This window comes from Athene cunicularia (genome assembly GCF_003259725.1).
Source record: "Athene cunicularia isolate RWA chromosome 5 unlocalized genomic scaffold, athCun1 chr5_part2, whole genome shotgun sequence".
NCBI classification, from domain to species: domain Eukaryota; kingdom Metazoa; phylum Chordata; class Aves; order Strigiformes; family Strigidae; genus Athene; species Athene cunicularia.
The window spans coordinates 3,480,658-3,493,050 of NW_020799102.1; positions in this window are offsets into that span (position 1 = coordinate 3,480,658).

A 12,393-nucleotide genomic window follows, 5' to 3' on the forward strand; every position below is an offset into this window, starting at 1 on the left:
GCAATCTATCTTTTTGGGTCATAAATTGGTTTTTTTTTTATGATGCAGTCTTTGTAAAGATATACTTTAAACAGCCATCATTCTGTTCATCCCAGGGTTTCAGGCAGTTTCTTCATATTTTCCCTGTCTAGTGAACAAATGTCAGAATGGTGAACGTAAAACTTTTACGTGTTGCCAGTCTCACACTCATGTTAGGGAGTATATAAAGTAAGTGGTGATGGAAAATCAGGCTTGTGTTTTCTTTTCTAACAAACACAGAAAAATGGATTTGGATTTTGGTGATCAGTTTTGTAATAATTGTGTGTTGCCTTAAAGAAGCTCCATCCTTTTTGTGTTACATATTTCTGACATTTCATTTGAACAAATACTGCTGGGTTCAGCCCTATTTACTGTTCTTGAAGAGAAACAAAGTAGGAAGAAAATGACAGCATCCACCTATACACCTCTTGTGTCGTGGTGATGCTGCAACGTGCAGGAGAGAGGAGGGACTCGCAGAAAGCTCTCCCTGCATGGCCTACCTCTCCCATTCCAAGAAAGCAGCAGCTGCCGTTCTGGTGATGTTCAGGTTCAGCTGAACTCCCATCCCCACTGAAAAAAAATAAACTCCTTTATCCCCTGTGGTATTTTATTGGCAAGTTTAGTTCGGTAATGAGAGGGCACTTTGGGGAGTACAAAAGCTAGAGTCCCTAAGGCCACATATAAAGAACAGAACAGCAACAGTTCTTTACTATTTTTTACTAATAAACACATGTAACAGTAACTGCCATTACTTAATTACTGCAAAGCAGTTTTAAACAACTGGCTTAACACTGTATTAACACAACATAAAAACAACCGCACCAGGAGTATCACTCGTCATTATTGGATATGGCCCTATTGAAGGCAATGGCATGAAATTAATAGGTACAGGGTTTGGCCCCTTAGGCCCCTGTTGGTCTAGGAATTCATTGCCTCATGCTCAGGTTTTCCATTGCCTTACAGCTTACAGTCTTGTTTTCATGAGCTTCAACAGCGTTTCTATTTCTAAATAAATACGTATAGGTTGTTCTTTTTCATGGTAACTATGGACTATGATTTTAATTTCTTAACAAGTATGTTTATTTACTTCAGACACTAGTTAACCCCGAGAGTGGGTAACTATAGAACAACTTCTGCTTTCAACATGTGAAGCTATTCCCAGAGGGTAGCTTAGATCTCATGGTTTTGATTTTCCGATGCACTTAAGCAGAGTTCTGTAACTGCTGCAAACTATACCTTTTCTGTGCAGTTCTGCGTACTTCCAGGTAGTTTTATTTTCTCTGTACCTGTGAGTTTTATCCAGTAGTTTTCTCCATCTACTATATCAGTTCTGGAAACACACTGTGCCTTCAATGAATGACTACCAAAATACTTGGTTCTTGTGGGAGCAATGGCAATGAACTCCCATTTATAAGGATAAAAATTGCTTTTCTGTTCCATCAGTGGCAATTTTTTATCTTCTTTATTGTTGATCAGTGAAATAAGGAGCCCACAAAGAAAAGCAAATACTTAGAAGGTATTCTTTTTTAATGGTAGATGCTGCTTTCAGAGTTGTATGTGATGCAGGCGTGAAGAAGAGAGTGAGGTTGGTAATAACTAGCAGAAGGGGATGCTTTGAGAAAACAGAAAACTTGAGTAGCAGGTTTGTCCATTGTGTGGCATGTCCATTGTTAAGAGATTGAAATAATAGCAAATTCCCCCCCTCCCCCAGCTGACTGTCAAAAGCTCATGCAATTTGCCCTGGTAAAAATTGCTTTATAATATTTTGTCCTATAATGTTGTGAGCATCCTTCGGTTTTCATTTCCTTTCAGAATCTTTTCGTGCAATGCTGCACAAAGGGCTTTTCTAATTATCTGCAAGTTTTGTCAGTATCGTGTAGGGGTCTACTACATGAACTGATGATTTTTTTTTTTAAAAAAAGTACTTTGATACCAAAGGCAAAAAGGTAATGGTGAGTTAAGTCAGTTTAGGGTACAAGGAGGTGGAGAAAAATGAAGTGCCACATGGATCAGTTTTAGCACTAATTCAATTTACTTTATATCTTAATGATCAAGAGGAAAAAACATATGGCAAAATGATTTAAAATTCCAAAGATACAAAGGGTAGTCAAAATGAAGAAATAAGGCAATATAATAAAGAATGATTTGAATAAATTAGCTGCATAAATAGAAAGTAATTTATATTTCTGGATATTGAGTTGTATAAAACTAGGGACTAATATATAAAAAAATGCAGTACTAAGAAGTTATAACTTGGTTTTGTGTTTTTTAGGATAGAAAATACTGTAAATTACAAATATTTGGGAATATACTAAATATTTCCAGCAGGACAATATATTGTAGCAGGAAACATGCTCCTTGGTGCTTTTTATGCTGCTTCATTTACAAGTGAAAATTGTCTCTCTTCAGGGGTGGGCATTTACTTTCTTCACTTCTCATTTACTTGTTTTGTCATAGCAGCTAGAACCTGCATAGTGTCGTTCTCCTTAAGCTTGTGCAAAAGAGAGCAAGCACAAGGTTCACAAGTGCCTAAATAATTTGAATTTCTTCATAATTTTAGAAAATAACTTTTCTACTTCTAATATATTTAGAAGAAAAATTCCAGCCTCCTGCCTGCCTTCCCTGTTTGTACTTGCATATTTTCCTGTGCTCATTACAGAAAGAAAGAGAACAACTAAAACCTATTGGACAGTAGATATTTTCTCATATGGAATTCTGGACTGAGAATTCTCTGCTGAGAAAAATCAAATTCTGAAATCCCACCAACATCCTTCTTTCTTCATGAGGAAGATTGTAATTTACAAATGGCATCCTTTGAGTCCCTCTCACAGGCAATGCCCCTACACAGAGGAGTCAGACTCTCTTCTCACATGATGTTTGAAGATTTTACCCACTGACTAAATGTTGTTTTTTTTTTTCTCTCTACCAAGGTTCTTTTAAAAATGGTCCGGTAACAAGTGCAGGTGAGAATGAACAGAGTTATGAATAGCAGTCATGGGAGTACCAGATAATGATACACACTTTCAGAGGAGATACCAGAGATTCTGCGCTCCTATCAGATTGAACTCAGGGTTTGATGGTAATGGGGAAAAGAGAAAGCGCTGACAGCTCTCTGGCCTAATGAAGGGACTGCTGCAGTCACTAGGTTAGCTGGTGTCCAGCTGTGGCGGTGAGTTGACACGGTCAGCATGGATTCTGTTTAACTCCAGTTTTCTGTTGCAGCGAGGGGTAGCACCTTTCAGTCTGGTCAGAGGGTAACCTTGACTGCACCTGAACCACTTGTGGGAGGTACGCGGTGTTCCCCATCTGGCTTCAGAGAGTGGGAAGGAGAGAGGTCAGAAAATGTTTCTTGATCTGGGTGTTCAGATGCGTATCTCAGTTCAGACATAGGCCATGCTTCTGCTTTGACCAGCAGTCACTTTAAGTCATCCTGGAAATGATTACCTGAGTCTTTGGGAAAAAAAGGCATTCTGATCTTTTTGTACAACGTATGTAGATCTCAAAGGAAAACGCCTATGAAAATGTTTACATTAGTTTTTAATAGGGCAATCTTTTTTTTTTTTTTTCCTGTCAGAATCGCTTAGTTGGAGATCTGCCTTCTTTGGGGATTTTAGGCCACTTTACCTGGTTTCAGGGAACCTACCAGTGTCCAGAGCTTTTCATTTGCATTAAGCAGTTGATCAGACAAGATTTGTGCAGATACCACTTTCTGCTGGCTTTACCCATGGTCCTTTTGCACTTCTCTTTGCCTTCTTGTATGTAGAGTGTTAGAAAAGATTGAAGAAAATAGGGTAGTGTCTTTTGCTCTTGGGAAGTCCCCTGAAGTTTTTCTGGCTTGGTGTCTTGTGGGGGAAGGAAAGGGAATTCTCCACAGAAAGGTCAAACTCTCTGGAAAGATTTAGTTGGAATTTCTGTGTGAAATAATTTGGAAAATCAGTCCCTACCCACCTAATGTAATTCCACCTAAGTTAGCTTTCAAGATGAGAGTTATTGCAGGAAGGTAAACTTCTCATCTGCCATGAAGATTTGCTGTTGTATTAATTAGTTTGTTGAAATATTAACAACAGATTTCAGGAATGAAAATTTAGAGATCCAAGTTCTGTGAGTTTGTATTGAAATTTCAGTGTCAGTCTTCCAAAGCTGGCAAAGAGAAACAGTCTTAATTGTGAGAAATATTTGTGAATTTTAGATTTAGAAGCTAATTTTGCATATTTGCCATAACTTTCTGATACAACAAAGCATCCAGAGGAGAATGAGTGTTGATTGCTGGCATTCACAGTGTTTTTTTTTTTTTTTTTTTTTTAATGCTCTCACCCTGGGAGAATTCCCTTTGGGAATGTGACTGTTCCCAAAGGTAAAAATTGATCAAAAAGAGAGAAATTAGCTGTTCAGTAGCAGTAGTCCAAACTGTACAAACCAAAATGGAAATAATCTGCAAAAGTTGGATTGTCCAACTAATTCCAAATTTTCCTATGGAGCCAAAAAAAAATGTTTAGTGTAAACATTGTGTGAGGGCAATGCTTTATTTTAGTTCTGTACCAGAGCAGGAGGAAACTGTTTTGGGGAATTCAGTACCAGAAGGAAAAAACCTCACTTTTACTTTTGATTCCACCCCCTGCTTTGCTTCAGCTGTATCTGTTGCTTCAACCGTATCTGTTCCCCTCATAGTCACTTCCTTTGCAAGGGTGGAAATATGAGTGAGATCACAACCAATGCCAAACACAAATTTTTAATTTGCTAATATTTTCCTGCAACACTTCATCATTTCTATTTCTTCATAACACCCCTACTGTGGGAAATAAGGTCACACAGCACACTAGTACTTATTTCACAATGCCTCCTGATGAGGAACATTTTACTATTCTCACATCTCTACCCCTTTTTCTCCTCCTCTCCCTGCCCTCCTCCCTCCTATTCGGCCCCTGCTAATAGCTGGTCTAAATTTCCCAGATTAATCCAATGTGCAAGAAACAGTGATACAAACTTGAAAATTAAATATACACAAAAGCAGAGAGGCTACATAATGGAAGATGCACATCCTACTTGATTTGCTCTGTGACAGACAGACTTATAAACAGATACACAGCTTTGCCCATAGCCACTGTATTCCACAAACCCTTTGAAATATTTCAGTTTCATGTCTGTGATAATTAAAGAGCAATGACCTTCTCATTAGTGCCAAGAGGGCTGATGATGATTGTTCCCCATTTTTCTTAATGGATGCAAGCTACACACATGATCTTAGAATATCAAAGCAATTCTCCAAGATATTTATTAGAGTCAAAATTATGAAAACACATAGCAAACCTTTAGTTTGAATTACAAGTGTTAATATATGCAGAACCAAATGAATAGCTCATCTTTCTTCCTCTCTTGTATCTTAAATTTTTCATTACAAATTTCCAGGGCTTCAAAGTAGTATCTCACAGTCGGTCCCCTTTTTTCTCTCTTGCATGACAAAGAGCTGTCAAAAATTGTTCCTGTGTTTGTTAGTATTTTTCTCTTTTTTCTCTCATCTAAATGTCAAACAACTTAGCTTAAATAAAGCACAGCATTCTTCATCTGGTGCTTCTCAAAAGAAAAACAACACCACAGAAGGCGTCTAAAAAGGCCCTAATTAATGTTTCTCATTGATTTTGTTTTAGTGTGATGTATTTTATGAAAAAAATATGAATCCAGAAGGCACTCTCATTAAAATCATTAGTGGCTCAATGTTAGCTGAAAACAGCTCATTCTTTGGTGCACTGTAGTGCTTAAAAGCACGTTCACACACACAGCTTCTTATTTAACATCACAAGCTGGTGTTAGATGAAAACTAGCATTAGTTTTGTCAGGTACTACTGAACTATGATGAGCACAATGTACAAAAGCTATATCAAGGTGAATAATAAGGATATACTGTTGCCCTAGCTTGCATATCTCTCTAGGCCCTCTTTCATATTTTAAAACCCAAGAATCTAACTTTCTATAATTGATTTCTGTGTTATCCATTTGAGAAACAGTAACAGCCAAAAGAAAAGGAAAGCATAATCTGGGGACTATTGCAGCAGTAAGACCTAGAGACGTTCTGGTTTTTTAGGCAAATTCCTAAATTTTTTTTTAATTTTAAACTTAAACTAAATTTTAAAATTAAACTAAAAAGATTATTGCCAAGATTGAGAGAAGCGTTACTATTGGAGAACTGTCTTCACGGTTCTGTTTTGGTGCAACCATAGATTGACTGTAGTTGTGTGCTTTCTCCAGCAGTACTTTGTAGTTCAAACTAAATGAAGAAATTCTGCGTGTACCTTCCAGAGGACCAAAAAAAAAAAATAAAAAAAAAATTAAATGGGTAAGGAGTTTGTTTTTATTTTTTAGAAGAAAATACAACACTTTTTTTTTTTTTTTTTTTCTCTCTAATCTGCTGCAATATTATTTATACTGGGCAAAATGTGCTTTCTAGAGCAAGTATGAGAGAGTCCTTTCTAAAGAACTGTATGATGGGAAACCATTTTCAGAGCAACACTGCTTTGTACTGAAATATGACTTTTGCAGACAGAATTATTTCCAACGTAAGAAAGCCAGTTTAATGATTTAAATCTGCTGTGTTCAAGTAAAATTGACTGTCTTCATAAGTCATGTGTTGTTTATCTGAGAATATTTCAGTAAGTTGGACAAATTCTGTGAAGTTCCAGTAGAATAATGCAGTAGAATAGACTCAAAAGTAAGCACTGTTGCTATTGCTGTAGTCTGACACAAGGCATTAGAAATTGCTTTGGGGTTTTTTAGATTTAGTATGTACAGAGCTGCAAGTTAAGCAGAAACACATTTTGGCATCAAACATATGCATCTTATTTTAAGAAATAATGAAACAATAAGTAATGTTATTTTTTCTACTGTCTTCTTTGGATTTTTATAAGAATCTTTATGAGCTGCAATAATACAGCTTGTAATAATATCTTTGTATTATGGAACCATACTGACAAATAGGGCTAGTGAGAAGTAGTGTATAAGGGTAATGGAAATATCTGGATTAAAAACTATAGCTGTTTCAGCTGCTTAAGCTTTGTAACACATAGTGAAATGACTGAATTTTCATTATTTTGTGCCTTGTTTTTTAATATGTCATTAATTATAAAACTTCACTGAAAACTGAATCAATGATGGATGTGTACTAATATATGGCACACTCTGCCACAGAAGTCGCATTTTTAGTAGAAGAGGTAACATTTATTCTGGTATGATCACTGTTAATGGGGCTGTCAACAAAATTTTCGTAGAAAAATAATTACACTGCAAGTAAGGCCATTTAGATCTAGATACAAGTAGTAAACCTGTATTAATTTAGGATTCAGACTATGTTAATGGTTTAATATTTTTTCTTTATAGAGAACACAATAGTGAGGTCATCTGTAATAAAGATGATAATATTGAACCTTGGTAGTTTTCCTTCCTATGTCTATAGGACATTTATGGCTGAAATATGGTTGAGAGAGCCTTAAAACGTTGTTTTATGGCAATCTCTGTGCAGTGCTATAAAGCACTTTCTGTTAATGATAAATAAACTACGGAAGATCTATATCTTAGAAAAGGGCTGTGTTCTTTCCCCTGTGAACAACCTGACTTTGGCAATGTTTAACTTATGGTTACGTGAGCTCCGATTTTTAACCCGTTTGCGAGGAGATCTAATCCCACTAGTGTTAGTAGGTGTATAGACAGGCACACTGCTGCGGAGTTTGCCCTAAGAAACAGTACACATGAAAGTTGCCATGATCGTTCTTTGACTCTTAAATGGCTTACTATCTCAGGAATTGCCTCATTAAAAATTATATAAAATTGTCCAGTTTGTCTGCAAATAATTACTTTAGACACCTCTTACTAAAGCTGTGTGAGACTGTCATTGGTACAGTACTGAGTTCCTTAAGAGCTTATGAATAAGAAGCACAACTGGCTTTCATTCTTTGCTGAAATATTGATTGAATTTATTCATGCTAATGAAGTTGTAGAATATAATAGACATGGTACTGTATTGAAAAAGATAAGGGCAGGTTTTGCATTAAAGCTTCTGAGTATCACACTGATGTGTGAGTATCACACTGAGAGCAAACTCAGAATATAGTGAGAGCAAACTCAGAATATAGTTAGACTGAACTACAGTGTGAAGCTGAAGTAATTCCATTAAATTCAGAGTGAATTTAGGTCTTATGTAAATGAAAATTTTTCTAAGTATACAAAGTCTTCCTTTTTTTTTTTTTTTTTTTTTTTTTTTTTTTTAACTTTTCCCTCTCCTGGAATATCTTCATTCCTGTATGCTTATCCTGGGTGCTTGCAGAGACTGTAGAAAACAATACCCCAAACAGAAAATGTCCTGAGATGTCCCAGGTCTCAGGGGAAACTTGGACTGGGACATCTGGAGCCTCTCCTGTGTTGCCACTTTTCTCCTTCTTACACATGTTCAGACAGACTTTCTCCTTGCTTGCACATACTTTCTGGTGGAGGACACAATGGTCTTTGTGTCAGTTTACTGCTGGATGGCTGGTCCCTGTTTACAGTGTTAGGTGTTTTTTTTAAGGATGGTTGCCAATGAAATCTCTGTCCCTGCAATCCCTGTATCTGTTCAGTGGAAATGGTGAGCTTCCTGATGTCCTCTTTAGGATGGAGAAATACTATTTTGACCTTAAGGTCACCGATTGAAGAGTACTGTTCTTACTTCACTTCTGGATTATTCTCAATAAATGCTATTTACTACTGATTTATTTTACAGCTGAGCCTATGATTAGGTGCTTACCCACTTAGGCTATCTTCAAAATACAAACCTATCCTTGACTTTAAAAGTTTGCGATTGCAAATAACTAATGCAGCATAGAAAGAAGAGAGAAAGAGAGGTTAAGGACATTGCTAGAGATTACATGGGCAATCCAAGCAGAGCCAGGTCTCAATTCATCTAGCCCTGTTATGACTGTTACTGCATTATTGTGGTTTTACTAAAATGTAAAGAAGTATTACTTGTATTGCTTATATTTTCTACGGAAGTAGAATGCTGCTTGGTTGCACAAGCTGCTTCTTGCTAAAGAAGAAGCTTCAGGGACATGAGTTGTGACTGATAATTGTCTCAGATATTTTGGATGAGCCAAGAATTCATTGCCTCTGGGAAGGTGAAAAATTCTAACATTGAGAAGTTCCTGGCTCGTGGGTGTAACCCAGTATATTTCTTTCCCTTCTGCACGTTATATCTGCATGTTATATGTGGTTACTGTCAAAGAGCTGTGTATTCCGGCAGCAGCCAGAATATGATTTTTATTTCTTTTGACTTAAAGAGCTGTATTCTGATGCGCAATAATTAGCCATTCTTCAATAACTGATAGATAATGCTTTTGCAGCTGTAATCTGCTACAGCTGCATAAGAAAGCTGACTGATGGACAGAGAGGAATCAGAATGATGAAGTTTGGCTCCAGATCTAAACTTCATCAGAGCTTGGAAGTTTCTGGTACGTGAACTTTATAGGCAGAATCCCGTCTATTAATAGTATCTTGTACTGGTTGCACTAGTGGTTATCAGCCACTTTTTAATGTATTGGGCTTCAGGAAAATATTTTCCTGACTGTTAAAAAAAACCCAACAACCAAACAAACAAAAAAAATCCACTTCTCAATGCAACCAGCCTGTAACTAAAACAGCCAAGTGACAATGCATCAGCCTAAAATGAAAGGGAGCACACAGCCATAGTGCTGTTTCTGGATTATCTCAAATCCTAATTAAAAGATCTGCCATATGAAGAAGTTGCTATGTGCCTTAAGTAATAAAGCACTTTGAATTCCTCCTGGTATAGAGTACAGGTTTTTTTTCTTAATTCTAAATGATGTATTGTGTTGGTCTTCTGACACTGAAAACAATTTCTTATAAAGCATCTGCCTTGGATGATAACCTGCACTTGTTTGTTTTATGTTTATGAGTGTTATCCATTAACAAATATTTCTTTACAAACCAAGGAATTTTCTGCATTTTTATGAAGCCCCTCCTCCCTGTAATGTACATTTGAATTTTGTACTCTAAGAATTCTCTCAAATTCACATTTTCATTTCTTTTTCTGTAGCATTTGCAGCTATGAATATGTCATGTATTGTGCAATTCTTTAGTAAGTGTATCAACAGTGAACAGTGAGTAAAGGAAATGTATTGAGCAACATACTTCAAACTCATGGTTTTAATTAGCTAGGGACAGGATTTAGCAAGTCACAGCTTTTATTTAAACAGTCTTGACATAGCTCAAGACAGCAACAGCAAATTTAACACTTAAGGCCATATTAACAAACACAGATGGCTTTGGATTCTCTCTTTAGCATGATACTGTTTCTTTAGATGATGCAGAGCAGTTGGAAACTTTTCGAAGTAATTGCTGGTTGCAAGTTTCAAGATTTAGCTGTGAGTTATGTCCACTATATTCTATTCATGCAAATGCCTTGATTCGTTTTATATATCAGTGTAAGGGACTTGACATATCCATGATTATTTGGTGTTCAGATCTTTTACTGCAGGCCTGATTTGCCTTTATGTAGCAGTTTATACTGCCTATAACAACTGCACTGTAATATTCTTTTTTTTTTTTTCACTCTGTGAAAATATCTGAAACACGAACCTTTTTCCCTTTACATTTCAGAATGTGTTTTTTTTTTTTCTTACTTTAAAGCTATGGGCCAAGAAGTACATTTTTAGCAGCATCTGTAGCTGAATAAACATACAGCTCCCATTAGTGTTAATTGGAGTTGCATATTCTACTTTGCCTCTCAAATGGTTGAATACTTATGCCTAGCTGTTTAAAATAGAGTAGGAACATGCCATTTGAAGCTACAGACTAGTGCCAGAATTTCTGGCACAGAATAAAACCTAAATGTTGAAGTAGATTTAACATGGGCTTATGTCTAACATAACCTTGCAGACTTCTATTTTTCTGTGCACATGCTGCTTTACTTGCATCCATTTGTGATGTTGTTCACTGCTTAAATATATTACTAGCTTGGATTACCCACCCATGAAGACATAGTGAGCTGGGATTGCTCTTAAGTCTTTTGCTTTATTGTTACTGTTATCTGTATCTTAACTACGATTTTACTTAACCCTTGATGAAGTGTGTGGGGAGAAGAAGCTCTGCACACTGGTGGTAGTTTCTGTAAGATGCCTAAGGACATGTGACTATATGCTAATTTAAGAATAACTCCTTAATTCAATGAGAACTCCCTATTGTCCAGAGCTGTCTTCTGTATCCTAGATACCACCAGAAACCTTTAAAGCTGTGTATATTTAGGAAATATAGCTGTGGAGATTCCATTGTACCTATATAATGATGTCATTAAATAAAGAGGAAGAGACAATATCATCATGAGTTTCCACTGAGTAAATGTTGGAAGTGAAATGCTTAAGAGGAGATATAGAGGTATCCCAAAGGAAAACTTAAACAGGAGTTACCAAGAATCTGGTTTTGAAAGAACATAATTCTAGTAATACGTAACTGCATAAGAAGTTAGGATCCAGTTTATCATAGATATTAAAATAATACAGCAATTATAGAATGTCATGGTTAAGAAAACCCAATTCATGTAAGAAGTTTCTTTTGTGAATCCAGGGGAATATTAAAAAAAAAAATAAAAATCTGTAGGTCCTGAATTAGTGACTACATATTTTTTATTTTGGTTCAGTAAAAAATTCTGAATTACTTTGCATTTTCTGTCTTTAGTATATTCATGCATTCTCTGCACACAGATTGTCACTGCGCCCCCACTTGCCTTCAGCTTTCCTTTGTGGGCAGTACCAGCAACTGTCTGTTTTTCCAAGGCTATGGAATAAGCAGAAAAATAATAAAGCCAGGGCTGCATAGCTGTCCTTAGCAGTCAGTGTCTCTGGGCAATTGCCTGTGTAGAGCTGTCTCTAATAATGGAACATGAACACAAGCAAATGGAATATGGGTTTTAAAAATGTGAAAAAAAAATTGCTAAAAATGTTCATCTTGCTGCTTTATTTCTTGTTAAAGTCCAAGTCTGTGCATACATGGATTGTAAAATAGGGCCATTGTCCATACAAAAAACAGATAGCCTAACCATTGAATTATTTTTTTTTTCCTCCAGTAAATGCTATTCAGGTCAGTTGGTTTCTTCTTACCATTTACTGCAAGCCCAAACACATTCACAGTTTGAATGCACGTACTTATGCTGTGCAGCTTGTCCCACCTCCTTCTGATGTTTGCTTTTTGTGCTGTAAAAACTTTTTTCATTTAGTACTTGAGTTCTACTACTTCCAGTATTCTGTGGTACGAACAATACAGCGAGAGGCACTGTCCCCCAAAGAGATTATGGTCAGTGGTTTTGAACTTCTCTTGTAACAAGGCTGTTTGCAAAGCTAATGC